Genomic DNA, 13,430 nt, shown 5'->3' with positions numbered 1-13,430 from the left:
ATCGGATCGCGGCTGACCCTACGGAGGAAGACTCTGCCTGAAACTACCTGCTGAGCCCTGCTGACGTCGCGGCTCCATCGTACTTACAAGACCTGCACGAACCTTTGGGGCCCTGCTGACGCCGTCGTGGCCCGACCTTGTGAACTTGCCATCAGAGCCCAGCTGACCTCGTCGCGGCTCGACCGAAGCGGACCTACCACCGGAGCCCTGCTGACTGTCGCGGCTCGACCCAAGCGGAACTATCACCTGAGCCCTGCTGACGCCGTCGCGGCTCTCCTCGTCCAAGCCGCTCTGAGACAGCATCCAAGGTCTGGCACAGAGCCCCCTCCCCCGTACCTGGTTGGTACTGAGACTGTCCCGCTACCCTATTCCTTTCAAGACATTGAGACTCTTACTGGATCCCTCGATCCCACTGTAAATATTGAAATTACTACTATTTGATAAAGAACCAAGTCAAGCAACCGATATTGAGTCCTGTGTGGTGGTGTTACTGGGCCTAGTACGATCATAGGAGAAGGACCTCCCTGCAGGGGCTTCTCAGCGGCGCTCGGCTATACTTGTGCGGTAGGAAGGTGCCCCGGAATAGTCTCCCCGACTCCCCGGTGGTCCTCCCTCCAACATTTGGTGGCCAGCGACGGGATCCGAGCCAGACGCAATCGTACATGCAAGTAACGCACCCACTACCTGACCAGACGGAAAAAGAAAAAGGGAACCATGGACGGCCAAGAAGCAACCATGGCCGCAATCTTCCAGCTGGAAAAACTGGAAGAATACACCCACAAAGAACTCAAACAATTCTGCAAAGACAAAGGGATCGCAACCACAGGATTGGGCACCAAGGAAGAGATGCAGAAAGCCCTGAAAGCCTGGACAGAACCAGAGACCACTCCACCCCGAGCCGAAGGGACCTCGGCCCGGGACAGAAACCTGCCGACCCCAACCCCGACAGATGGGGGGGCGAGCCGACCCAGAAACTAGCCTTTCCCCCGAAGAAATGCGAGAACGGGAGAGGGTCCGGACACACGAAATGGACCTCGCCCGACTCCGGCTGGACGGTGAGCTCCTACTGGCGGAGAAGAAGATAGCCTTGGAGCAACTACGGCTGCAAGAGGAAATCGAGGAAAAGAAACGGCGTCGGGAACTAGAGGAGAGACGGCTAACCCTCGAGCACGAGAGGAGCCTTAAGGAACTTGAACTCAAAGCTAAAACGGGGGAGACCAGCAACCCCGGAACCCGGGACGCTCTGCCCCTGACCGAGCCAATGGTTCACATCCCCAAGGATGTCATCAAGGAGTACTATAAAAATGACGCCATCCAGCAATGGTTCCGAGCGTACGAAGTAGCCATGACCTCCCATCGGGTACCCCGGAAGGATTGGGGTGCCGGCCTATGGGGGAGGTTCCTCAGCGAAGGCCGGGATACCCTGCTGCAACTCCCCGACGCGGTGATGACATCATACGACCACATGAAGGAAGCCCTACTCACACGCTACGGACTATCAGCCGAGATGTACCGGCAGCGCTTCCGGGACTGCAAGAAGCTCCCCGGTACCACATGGGTCGAATACGTGGACTTCTTCAGCCGAGCGTTGGAAGGTTGGATAAAAGGAAGCAAGGTCACCTCATACAATGAACTGTTCGACCTCATTGTCTGGGAGCACCTCGCCAACAACTGCTTTGTTGAACTAAGGCAACACCTCCTGGACAGTAAACTGACCGAGCCCCGGAAGCTCGCCGCCGAAGCAGACCGATGGGTCAACACCCGGGTCCCCCGGAACCCAGTGGGGGACTATCCACGGAGTACCACGGGACCTCCCCGCCAGCGAGGAGGAGGAGGGGGTCCCACCGCAATCGAGAATTCCCGGCCGGGCCGCCCAGAAGCCTGCCACGAGGTCAAGCCACCAACCACACTTACCCGACCCAGGGCCGAAGGGGGACCCCTATCGCACGGCCTGGACCACGACCGACAGTGACCTGCTTCGGCTGTCAGCAGACCGGCCACTATGCGAGCGACCCGGCCTGCCCCGTGAACCGACGGAACGGGACCACTAGGCCCCCTCCCCGACAAATAGCCGCCGCAGCCCTGGGGGAGGGAGAAGAAGAGGAGGAAAACCACGACGACGGGTCCCCCGAGTGGGAACCAGCTGCCATGTCGCTTGTATGCCTTGGCTCCCGAGAAATGGTGCCCCGAGCCGCCATCCCAAGCAACACCCAGAAGTACCAACAGTCGGTCACCATCAATGGACGACGGGCCGAGGCCCTCCGGGACACCAGGGCCAGTGTGACCGCTGTCCGCTGCCACCTGGTGACCCCCGAACAAATCCTGCCGCATGTCCTCTGCCCTGTCCGGACCGCGGACAACACCGAGAGCATGTGCCGGATGGCCAGGATCCCCTTCGAGTGGGGAGGAGTGTCCGGCACCCTAAAAGTGACTGTCCGCGACGACGCCCCAGTGGACTGCCTCCTGGGGAATGACCTAGAGAGCTCACCCTGGGCCCAGGTAGAACGCCGAGAGCATCTGGGGATGCTAGGACTGCCCGAGTGGGCCTGCGCCACCACCCGGTCCATGACCGCCCAACCAGCCGCTGCCACGGCCCCCGAAAAGCCGACGGGCCCCGAACTATCACCCTCCTCCGGCACGGAGGAACCTGACGAGGAGGCCGGGCCACCCGAACTTTCTCCCGACGAGGCCGCCTCCCTCAGCGAGATCCCCGAGCTGGCCCAGTGGCGCCATGACGGGGGCCCCACCCGCGAACAATTCCAGCAAGAGCAGAAGGCCTGCCCGTCCCTCGAGGGGGCCCGACAGCAAGCGGCCGCCCAGGCTGCGGGGGACCCCACGGGAACCCACTGGGTCTATTGGGACAATGACTTATTGTATAGCGAGCAGAAAGTCGCCGAACTAGGGGCCGGCCGGGTGCTGGTGGTCCCCCTCCGATTTCGAGAGTTCCTCCTGAACCTGGCACATGACGTGCCTCTCGCCAGACACCTCGGGCGGGACAAAACTTACAGCCACTTAGTGACCCATTTCTATTGGCCCCGAATGAGAAGGGACGTGGACCATCACTGCCGGTCCTGCCCGACCTGCCAAGCTAGCGGGAAGACTGGGGGGCGAGTGAAAGCCCCCCTCCAACCATTTCCAGCCGTCCACACCCCGTTCGAACGAGTGGGAATCGCCATCGTGGGGGCCCCTCGACCCCCGAACCGCCCTGGGGCACCGCTTCATCCTGGTACTGGTCGACCACACCACCCGATACCCCGAGGCCATCCCACTCCGCACCGTGACAGCTCCAGTGGTAGGCCGGGCCCTGATGGGCATCTTCTCCAGGGTGGGGTTCCCCCGAGAAGTGGTGAGCGACAGGGGTACGAACTTTATTTCGAAGTACATGAGATCCCTCTGGCAACAATGTGGGGTCACCTATAAATTCACTACCCCTTACCACCCCCAGGGGAACTGACTGGTCGAGCGGTTCAACAGAACCCTGAAGGGGATGATCAAGGGCCTGGAAGAGCCCCTGAGGAGGAGATGGGACGTCCTGCTGCCATGCCTCCTGTTCGCCTATCGGGAGGTACCACAGAAATCCCTGGGCTTCAGCCCCTTCGAACTGTTGTATAGGCACCCCGTCCGAAGGCCCCTCAGCCTAGTCAAGGAGGGCTGGGAGGCGGCCGTCCAAGATGCCCCCCCACCCCGACATCTACCGGTACCTCCTGACCCTGCGGAACCAGACTCGGAAGTTCCGGGCCCTGGCAGAAGCCAACCTCGAAGCCAGCCAAGAAGACCTGAAACGCTAGTATGACGAAAATGCCTCAGCCATCGAGTTCGAGCCGGGCCAGCAAGTCTGGGTCATGTCGCCCGTGGACCCCTGCGCCCTGCAGGACAAGTGGACCGGGCCCTTCAAGGTAGTTGAGAGGAAGAGCTCCGTCACCTACCTGGTCGACATGGAGTCCCCGAGGAACCCCCTCCGGGTCCTGCACGCCAACCGGCTCAAGCCCCACTTTGCCCGAACTGAACTGAGCCTACTGCTGGCTACCGACGATGGGGGCGAAAGTGACTCCGAGCCCCTACCAGACCTCCTGGGGGCCTCGGGCCAAGACGGCTCCGTGGCGGGCGTCCGCCTCTCCGCCACCCTGACACCAGAACAGCGCCATGACTGCCAGAAGCTGCTGCAACCCTTCGCTGCCCTCTTCTCTCTCACGCCCGGGGTGACCCCCTGGTGCGTCCACGATGTGGACACAGGGGACAGCCTCCCTGTACGACACCGCGCTTACAGAGTACCTGACCGAGTCCGAACCTGCATACAGACCGAGGTCGCCAAGATGCTCGCCCTCGGAGTCATCGAGCCTTCCAACAGCCCGTGGGCCAGCCCGGTAGTCTTGGTGCCGAAGGCCGCCGCCCCCGAACTCAGATTCTGTGTCGACTACCGGGACCTGAACGCAGTCACCAAGACCGATGCCCACCCCTTGCCACGAGCCGACGAGCTGATAGATCGCCATGGGGTCGCCCGCTACCTAAGCACCTTTGATCTCACCGCTGGGTACTGGCAGATCAAGCTCACTCCCGGCGCCCAGGAACGATCCGCCTTTTCCACCCCCGATGGGCACTACCACTTTCGGGTAAGGCCCTTCGGTATGAAGAACGCCCCAGCGACCTTTCAGAGGCTAGTAAACAAGGTCCTGGCCGGACTAGAAGCCTTCAGCGCGGCCTACCTCGACGACATTGCCATCTTCAGCGACCACTGGGCCGCGCACTTAGGACACCTCGGGGAAGTCCTGGCCGCTCTCCAAAGAGCCGGGCTCACCATTAAGGCCAGTAAATGCCAGATCGGTCAAGGATCTGTGACCTATCTGGGCCACCAGGTGGGGAGTGGCCAGGTGGCGCCCCTCCAGTTAAAAGTCGACGCCATCCAGGCGTGGGAGCCCCCCGCAACCCAAACCGCTGTCCGGGCCTTCCTAGGCCTCACAGGCTACTACCGACGATTCATCAAGGATTATTGCAGCATTGTGGGCCCCCTTACGGAGCTCACTTCAAAGAAACAGCCCAAGGCGGTGCACTGGACGCCCCGCAGTCAGACCGCTTTTGATGCTCTCAAGGCGGCCATGTGCGCTGCCCCTGTGATACAGGCCCCTGACTACAGCAAGGAATTTGTAGTCCAGACCGATGCCTCGGAGTACGGAATCGGGGCGGTCCTCTCCCAGGTGGACACCAAGGGCCTCGACCGACCTGTGGCCTTTATCAGCCGCCGACTGCTGCCGCGAGAACAGAGGTGGAGCACCATCGAGCGGGAGGCCTTCGCCGTGGTATGGGCTCTCAAGAAGCTCCGGCCCTACCTGTTCGGCACCCACTTCAAGGTCCAAACTGACCACCGGCGGTGGCTCATGCAAATGCGGGGCGAGAACCCCAAGCTGTTGCGCTGGTCCATCTCGCTGCAAGGGATGTACTTCACTGTGGAACACCGGCCCGACAACGACCACGCCAATGCTGACGGCCTGTCCCGATTCTTCCGCCTCGGCGAGGAGAACCCCCAAGGAGATGGGTGACTCTCCCTGCCTTCAGCTGGGGGAGGGGGGGACGCATGTGGGAGCCGGCCTCGTGGCGTGGTCCTGTTTCCCCGCGCTAAGCCGCACGAGGTCCCATGCACCTCGGGGCTCCTCCATCTTGGACTATACGTCACTCCACGTGACCACCTGCGTGACCCTGCTTCACCCGGCCTCTGTCCCAGCGAGGCCCGACATCGAGGCGCCAACCCCTGGCCCGGGGGATACCACGTGAACCCTTCCCACTCCCGGCGGAGGGCAGTATCGATGGGACCCCCAACCGTCCTTCCACACCTAGGTGGGATCGCCCCACAGCTCTCTGGGGCCTGGCGCCTCTCCTGCTGGGCGTCTGGCCGCTCCCTACCCGGCCTCTCCACCCCCCCCCCGGGCGCAAGGGTCCGGACATCAAAGGGCTCCAGTCCTATATCTGGGGCGACCCGACAACAGGACAGTAGTTGTATCCTGGAGTCAAGAGCCCTGCTGATCGGATCGCGGCTGACCCTACGGAGGAAGACTCTGCCTGAAACTACCTGCTGAGCCCTGCTGACGACGTGGCGGCTCCATCGTACTTACAAGACCTGCACGAACCTTTGGGGCCCTGCTGACGCCGTCGCGGCCCGACCTTGTGAACTTGCCATCAGAGCCCGGCTCGACCGAAGCGGACCTACCACCGGAGCCCTGCTGACTGTGTCGCGGCTCGACCCAAGCGGAACTATCACCTGAGCCCTGCTGACGCCGTCGCGGCTCTCCTCGTCCAAGCCGCTCTGAGACAGCATCCAAGGTCTGGCACAGAGCCCCCTCCCCCGTACCTGGTTGGTACTGAGACTGTCCCGCTACCCTATTCCTTTCAAGACATTGAGACTCTTACTGGATCCCTCGATCCCACTGTAAATATTGAAATTACTACTATTTGATAAAGAACCAAGTCAAGCAACCGATATTGAGTCCTGTGTGGTGGTGTTACTGGGCCTAGTACGATCATAGGAGAAGGACCTCCCTGCAGGGGCTTCTCAGCGGCGCTCGGCTATACTTGTGCGGTAGGAAGGTGCCCCGGAATAGTCTCCCCGACTCCCCGGTGGTCCTCCCTCCAACAGCTGCCCCCCCCCCCCCCCATCACCATACCGGTTTGCTTTGGACATGGAACCCTTGGCTGCCTGGCTGCGGATGGATGCGCAAGTGCCGGGATTTGAATGGGTACAAGGACTCTCGGACCGTATTGCGCTATATGCAGATGATGTGTGTTATTCTTTCTTGAAAATGTCAATAGGACGGGACCGAGGCTGCTCCGCATTATGCACGTCTTTGGGGAGTCTTTGGGGCTATTTATGAACCCCCACAAGTCTACCTTGTGGGTACTGGGGAAAGAGGTGGGCCTAGGATCTTGGGCTTCGGCGGTGCAGGTCACTATGAAGGGAGTGAAATACTTGGGGGTATTCCTGTCGGACTCGCCTGACGTGTCTTGGGATAGAAATCTTGCCCCGGTTTGGGCACTAGTGTGGGAGTATCTTAAGACCTGGTCCCACATGCTTTGGTCCATATAAGGCAGATCGGCTATCTTTAAGATGGTCTCGCTCCCTCGCTTACTGTATCAATTGCAAAATCACCCATATCCAATTCCTCCCAAATGGTTCATACAGATTTAATGCAGTCTTGGGGCAATTTTTGTGGGCAGGAGGTGTAGCTAGAGTGGCATTGGGGACGTGCTTCCAGTCTACGTATTGCGGGGGGCTGGCCACCTCTGATATCCATTCAGATTATATGGCCTCGCACCTGCTTGTATAAAACGAATGGTGGTACAGGGACAGGGCGGACCCTGCCTATGCGATTGAGCCGCGGTGTATGGGGGAATTCTACTCTCCATACTATAATACACTCGGCACCGCCGCGCAACTCCTTGCCGCCAGTCACAAGGCTTGAGTTTCAGGTCTGGAAGCAGGCACTGCGTAGGATGGGGTGGTGGGGTAGATTAACGAGAGAGACCTCCCTTTGGAACAACGGGCGACTGCCACAGCTGGCTACTCTATCTGAATTCCGTGGCTGGGATAATATCGGGATCTCTACCCTAGGGGATGTAATGCGGGGACTGGTTCTGAGATCCTCTGAGGATCTCCAGCAGGACTTTCAAATGCCAAAGACCCAATTTTATAGGTATCTTAAGTTCCGGCATGCCATCTCCCCTAGCTTGGAGGGGTTAGAGTCCCTTCCCAGAGTTTAGCCCGGTCAAGGCAAAGGTATTTATGGGCAATCTTCAGGACCACAAGATCTCAAAAATGTATCAGTCCCTGGTCACGCATTGCTCCTCTACACTACAGAGGCTTAGAGAGGCCTGGGAGAGTTATGTAGGGTACTTGGATGAGGAGGACTGGACGGAGGAGCTGGCCTCCCTGCAGGGGGCTGCAATAGCAGTGCACCTGCGCTTTATCCACTTCAAATACCTTCACCGGGTATATTTTACAAGAGTCAGATTGTGGAGGACAAGATTAGTGGCCTCCCCTGTGTCTTAGGTGCGAGCGGGAGGAGGGAACTCTGATGCATACAGTTTGGCACTGGTCCGCTCTCGCCAGGTTTTGGAGAAATGTCATAGCCTGCCTCTCAGAAGAATTGGGCTGGGACCTTCCATGTTCACCAAAGCAAGTACTCTTACATATCATGGAGGGGGTAGGGAGTAACACATATAAACGCCATCTTATGTTATTGGGTTTCACCTTGGCCAAAAGAGACATTGCAAAGTTGTGGAAAGCTTCTGTAGCGCCTTCCCTGTCTGCCTGGAAGAATGGCCTGGACTTCTGCATGGGGTTGAAAGTCCCAATTTTCGACGTGCGGGGCTGCCCACAAAAACATTTCCAAATTTGGAAGCGCTGGGCGGACTATTGGGGCCTGCAGTTGGAGCCCGTTTCCACAGACAGTGTACCAAACCTTGTTTAATTCCCTGTACTTGTATAGCAAAACTCCAGGTGTATCAGTATGCTTTACATGTTGGTGTGAGGGCTGTGCCCACGACGTGATAATTCGGGGAGGATTATGTGTGACAGGAGGGGGGTGGTTGGGGTTAATTTTAATTTTTTGGTTCCTTCCATCTGTATTTCCTTCCATTTCTCCTTGACTATTCTTTAAATGTCAAAGTCATGATGATGTAAGTTTATTGTGCAGAAGTCTCTCGGTCACAGAGCTCTGCATCCTATTTGTTATTTCACAAATAAAATCTGTTTTCTGAAGAAAAAAAAAACCGATAAAAAACACAAATTGCCAGCACAGAACACAACCCATCAGTGTACATTTTCGCCACTTAAAAGCCATTAAAAGAGACCACGAGATTATGTCATAGGTAAGAGGGAGGTGAGTAGGACATGCTTTGAGACACTCAAATATTGTGGTCCTTTTAGGAGGCTGTCGACTTGAACCAAGGATCATGAAGCAAAACCCTCTTGGAGTTAACCCTATAGGTTAAAGGTTGACTCCATATGCGGCAGACCTCACATGGTAGTGCAAGTGGGCAAGATGCCAGGTGTGTGGAAAACATGATGCAGGGTTGTGGGCTAATACTTTACCATTGCTAGCCACTATACAAAAGGGAGCCTACTAGGGACAGATGAAAGCTCTTCAAATCAGGTTTAGGAGCTACAGGCCAAGTCCTACTGTTGCAGCTAAGTCAGAGAGAGGTGGCATAACAATGGTAAACAAAAAAATTAAACATTTTCTTATGGTGTACAGAGTTACCAGAAATCTGGGAGTTAGATGAGGAGGGTTACCATTTTGTCACCATGGGGATGGAGACTGCAATCAAGGCAATAACAATGAGTTGTGTATATGGAGATAGAAAAACAACTTGCAGAGTAAAGACTAGGTTGTTCTTGCCGATTCCAGCAGCAAGCAGAGGAATAGCTCTCGAGACGACACAAAAGTCTTAACCGATAGAGTAGTTAAATCAAAAAGATGTTTTTGTTCTTTAAGTGTTAATTGCAATCACTTATTTAATCGATTACATCGGAAAATCTAAATAACTATCTAGTGGTGTTCTGAAAGCATGGATTAAACTGAATGAAATATTTCCTTTCTGGAAAAAGGACAGAATCACGTTGTGTATTTATTACTCCAAGATGTGAAGCAATCAGTACTTTTGTCCTGCTACCGTCAGTTTACTATTATTTTTCAATATTACATGTACGACGTCTTCCACCTTAACTCCACACTGAGACATGAATCTAGGGCAGCAGAAGCAGCCACAACCCTCCGGCTAGGACGGACTCATGAGAGGCATGATGAGTCCAGAAGTCAAACTGAATAGATCATAGAACCACTGCAGCACTTGCCTGTAGTCATTACGCAATTCAAATGTCGCATTTTTAGAGCCATTTCCTCTCTTCAATGACAAACCCTTCTCACTACCACATAGCAGGTTAGGAACGCAGCTCATATTCCGGTTATTCAGCTGCAACCAGGATAATACCAGATTAGGTTGATCAAAGGAGAAGCTTCAAGTGCTAGACAAACACCACCATAATGGGATTACATTCTACAAACAAGATGGAGAATTTTCATTCAAAACACAAGACCTGTTTACACAAGACCAAAACAGCACCATATATCCAAAAACCCAAGGTTGGAGGACCACAACATACCCCTGCCATTTGCATTGGTTTTCCTTCAAAGAAGTCTTCGATCAGGAGAGCTCTCATGGCTCTCCTCTGAACACTACAATGCACCACAAAGACTGCAGACCAATTTGTACTATTCTACGCCCTCGCCCCATTCCCCCTGTCCCTCAATGGGCGAGTGTGGCTAAGTGGAGTAGGCAAAGCAATGGAGTGAAAGCATTACAAATGCACTGTGCAAATGTAATCGCCTAGAAGTTAAAATAATTAAATAAAATCAGCTCACTTCCGGAGAGGTGAGAGGAGCCATGTGACTCCAGCACAACAAAGCACAAACTGAAGATTACATCGTAAGTAACAATTAAAGTTTGTAGCTTATGCTGCTGCATGTCATATGCTCTGCATAGATTGCAAAGACGTGCACTACCCCTACAGTGAGCAGATGAGTGAACTTAAGTTCTGAGTACCATTTTCCACAACTCAGCTACTTGGCAGACTGGAGTATCCATACAGTAATATTTTGTGAAGGTTTTTGATGTTGACCAAGTGCTAATGGTGCATTACCCAAGAAAGCTATAGCCGCACCTTCTTCCTGGTGGAAGGTGTTCTACTCACAGGATGCAAAGGTTGATTTGCTTTTACATAACCGATCTGTATACATTTTAACTATCCACCTTGCTAAACTGGTCTTTTAAACTGTGTTTTCTAAGTGGGATTTAATAAAGGCAAAGAGACCGGTATTTAGTCTTAAGAATAGGCTTGTCAGTGTAAAACATTACTGACCTTTTAATACCTAATGTATGTAGTGCTCTTTCAACCACTGATGAAAGGTCTAGAAAGAAGAATGTTAACTCTACAGCTTGATTCACCTGAAAAAGGGTAAACCACACAGGTAAGAAAACTAGGGATTAGTCCTCAAGAGAGCTCTATCCCTGTGGACCTAAATAAAAGGCTCTGCCACTGTCAGGGCCTGCAACTCACCAACTATTTAAAAGAAAGTATTGCCATTGTGATATCCACTTTTGAAGAAAATGCACTGCGCAAGACTGAAGGGGCTCGAAGCCCTATGAGCATTGCAAATACCACATTATGGTTCCATGCAAAGACATGTGGTGTTCTTGGAGGAATTACACTCTTTAGCACCCAATTGATGCCCGTGCCAAAGTTACATTTTGAAGGTGAAACAGATAGAAGGTGTCTTCAATCAAAGCCTTTAGAAGCTCTGCGTTGCTGCTTAAGTAGTAATGTACAACTATTTCTGCAGCATAAATGCATGTGTGGTAGGCCTGAGACTCCCACAGGATTACCATACATTCTTCAGGAAGTTGAAATAGCCAATATCTGTGGCACCGGAGGTCATATTACAAAAGTTAATTTCCTTGAGATTAAGATGGATCAATTGACCTGATGCTTGGTCTATAGATCCACCCGGATTGTTCCTCCACATGAGAAAGCTAGTGAAGAAAGCTACCAGAAAGGTCTGGAAACACTGAGAACAACGGTAATCTTGCTCATGCTGGAGCAACAAGTGTGTCAATGTTTCAAGAGTTTCCTAAATATATGTGGAATTGGAGGTAGTGTAAGCAAAGATTCTTGACCAACTTTTCCATAGAGCATTGACCATGTTTTTTGGATGGGCATTATGCGTTTTCTGTGGTGGGGAACAGACTGTGGAAGTCCCCCCATTTTTGGAAGTGCGCTGAAGTACTTAGGGATTAGTTTCCCCATTTGTGAACTTGTTGATGCCTTCTGATTAACAGCACTGCAAAGTCCATGTACACATCTGCCAGTAGGTCCATTAGGAACTTTAACTGCGAAAGGCCCACTGCCAGAGTTTACTGGGCTACGGCTGACCGATTAGGTGAGATCCTCCTTGTTTTTGGATATTATCAAACCCCACAGAATATTGTGGCATGGATTTGGGAATTTTGGAGAACAAAAATTTAAATTTAAAGGCCCACGGACTTTTTGGGGCAATTTTGCAGCATTTTATGTTTTTTGGGCAACCATCAGTTATTCAGATTTGTAAGTTGCAATTTAGAATTTACACCAATTATCTCCAATTTAAATACCAGTCATGTGCTAATTGACCCCCTCAGCCAGTCCTGACTATAGGCAAAATCACTTTGTGTGGAAAAACTGTCAGGATCTTCAGTCTTCCACTGCATTTTGAACAGACATTAGTATATTTTTACAAGCCGTGTATTGCTTTAAATGCTATATACTTTGAAGACTGCTCTAGAATTGACTCTTACAGCCAAGCCAGACTCCAAGTTCACCTATTGCTCGGTTCTCCCACCTCTATGGCGTGCTGTGTTTCTCTATATTCCAGGATCAGTTCTAATATCCCAAAAGAACCTGTGGATCCACGGGGACGCAATCCGCAACATGACTGGAGCTATGCGGTCGATCTGCGAATCCCCAAGTGTGTTGCGGAGCATAGTGGTGGATCCACTGACCTCTTCCTCTCGCCCCCCCCCCCAAATTAAGAAAAGGGGATTGCGTGCCCGCAGAGAGGTTAGACACGTGCAGCGAGTTGGGTGCAGGGCCGGGCCTCAAATTTAAACAAAATCACAGAAATTCACCAGTTATAGTTACCTAAAGTAACAATAACTCGCGCCCTGGCCATGCACTGTTACTACCTTTGCATAATACATTACACATGACCTGTTTAATGACTGCATAGAAAACACCTGACATCTGAAATTACCCCATTGATAACACTATGCATGGCGGGGCACCAGTTATAGTTTCTTTAAAGCAGGAGTTAGTTACTTGAGAACCATAAGTGGCGAATTTGCTTAGAACAGTATGTTTTAACTGATGTTTTTCACTTACTATAACGTCTCTTTAATCTTAGTTTTCTTCAGTGAATATATATATAAAATGTATTTTTTCTACTGAAAAACCCAAAGGTTAAATTATGGTTAGTTGCGTGAAATGGCATGTAACATCGTAATGTTTTAAAGTCTAAAAATCACAGAAAGTAATCAGTCATAGTAATCTTAAGTAACTAGAACGCGTGCTCTAAGGTAACTATAACTCGTACTCCCATATTATGTGTTTTGTTTCCCTAATAAGCAGTGCTTTGCAGGGCGTAAATAGAGTTTTTTTCCCCCCTTTTTTTCAAAATGTTCATGTTATCAGTGACATTCACCTAGCTGTAATGTAACTTTAACCTTTGTTTTTTTCCAGTTAATTTCTAGGGTTTGCCTTAAGGTAAAGTAATACTGTATTACAATATGTAACTACATCTCCCTGGGGCGAAGCATATTAAAGGGAGGGGGCATGCAACGCCGTGCCATTC

General features: G+C 52.7%; 1 protein-coding gene across 9 annotated transcripts in view; it reads right to left on the bottom strand.

The window, feature by feature from the left end:
• TDRD6 (tudor domain containing 6) overlaps positions 1–13,430 on the bottom strand; it is a 2,207,410-nt gene that overhangs the window by 1,977,677 nt on the left and 216,303 nt on the right. The gene's annotated exons all lie outside the window — the stretch shown is intronic.

The sequence above is a fragment of the Triturus cristatus genome, chromosome 6, assembly GCF_964204655.1.
Source record: "Triturus cristatus chromosome 6, aTriCri1.1, whole genome shotgun sequence".
NCBI lineage: Eukaryota > Metazoa > Chordata > Amphibia > Caudata > Salamandridae > Triturus > Triturus cristatus.
The sequence above is the reverse complement of the archived record's forward strand: the minus strand, read 5'-3'. Positions and strand labels throughout refer to the sequence as shown.